Source organism: Etheostoma spectabile, chromosome 5 (assembly GCF_008692095.1).
Source record: "Etheostoma spectabile isolate EspeVRDwgs_2016 chromosome 5, UIUC_Espe_1.0, whole genome shotgun sequence".
In the NCBI taxonomy this organism is placed as follows: Eukaryota; Metazoa; Chordata; class Actinopteri; order Perciformes; family Percidae; genus Etheostoma; species Etheostoma spectabile.
Window position 1 is genome coordinate 3,118,922 of NC_045737.1, and position 1,373 is coordinate 3,120,294.

Sequence of the window (1,373 nt, forward strand, 5' to 3'; positions counted from 1 at the left end):
TTGAGTTAGGAGAGAGACAAAAAGAAAATCTCAGCCAGAAATTGTTTGGTGAATCAACACTAAAGCAACCATGGACACTTTTTTTAATGTAATGCACCACAATCAAAATTCCATAGACTGTATTAGGGTGGAGGATACACCTAGACACGAATAACACAGATCTTCATATCGGTAAATGAAAATGTTTGAGTAAACTCATCATTTCAGTAGCCTTTGCCCTTTTAATCACAGCGCAATATGTGCAAGGCTTATCAGTACAATTGAGCTCTGTGAGATTTGTGGCCAGTACCATTATCTTTATGGACTAAATTTGTCTTGATTCCATATGGTGTTGATGATGTTTGACTTTCTGTCTGTTAAGCTATGATGCTTATCATTACTCATGCTATGAATATTCCAAACAAACTAGAAATGTTTCTTCCTGTCTGATGATTTTTCTCAGAAGTGTTCCACACTGGGTGGCTAGAACAGCAATGTAAAAGTAGTGTAGTAGTGTAATGTATATACATCATTACATTCGTTATGAAATATAGAATATAGAAATACATCATAACTTTGAACCAAGACTTTGTATTGTATACTGTGCTCCAACAGTTGAGCTCCCTATTGTTTGAATTAGATTATGGATATAAACGATTCCACATGACTGAAAAATAGACAGATCAGCTGACAATGAAAAGCTAGTGTGTGTGTGCGTGTGTGTGTGTGTGTGTAGTTTGTGCTGTGGATGAATGCTGATAGACAGGTCTTGTCCACCCTTAGGCATTGAGCTCAACCTAAGCATGTTTTCTGTAAAACCACCATCTGGTTGTCACCATTTTCAAAATTCAAGCATTTAAATGCAATGGTAGTGTTTTAAAGACATTTAGCTGTGCTGACAATCCTTCTGAAAGCTGCTCGGGCTGTCAAAGCTATTCCTGGGAACTCTAATCTCTGTGCATCGGATGACTGTTGAGAAATAGCTACCAACAACTACCAAAACGCACCCAATTTGTCATTATCATAGTGTTTTAATTGTTCTGATGATTTCTAGATCCTCTTTGAATTTGCTGAGGTCTCCAGTGCGGCACTGCATACCCCACATTGGACAGGAGTGAAACATGAGACACTGCTGGAACATGTAGGAAGTGAGGCATGTTGCAGCCATAACTCAAAGCCTTCAGCATAGAGGAGAGGAGCATAATGACAAAGAGAGCGACTTTACAACTCTGAACCTCATAGAGGAATGTCAGGGAGGGGAGAGGGAGAAAAGTTCTCCTGGCCAATCGGAACGCTTTGAATAATTAAAGTGATCGGCTTAATTAGCTCAATTACGTTAATTTGACCACGGAACACGGCCATATGGTGAAAGGAAACAAAAGAGGGGGGAACTA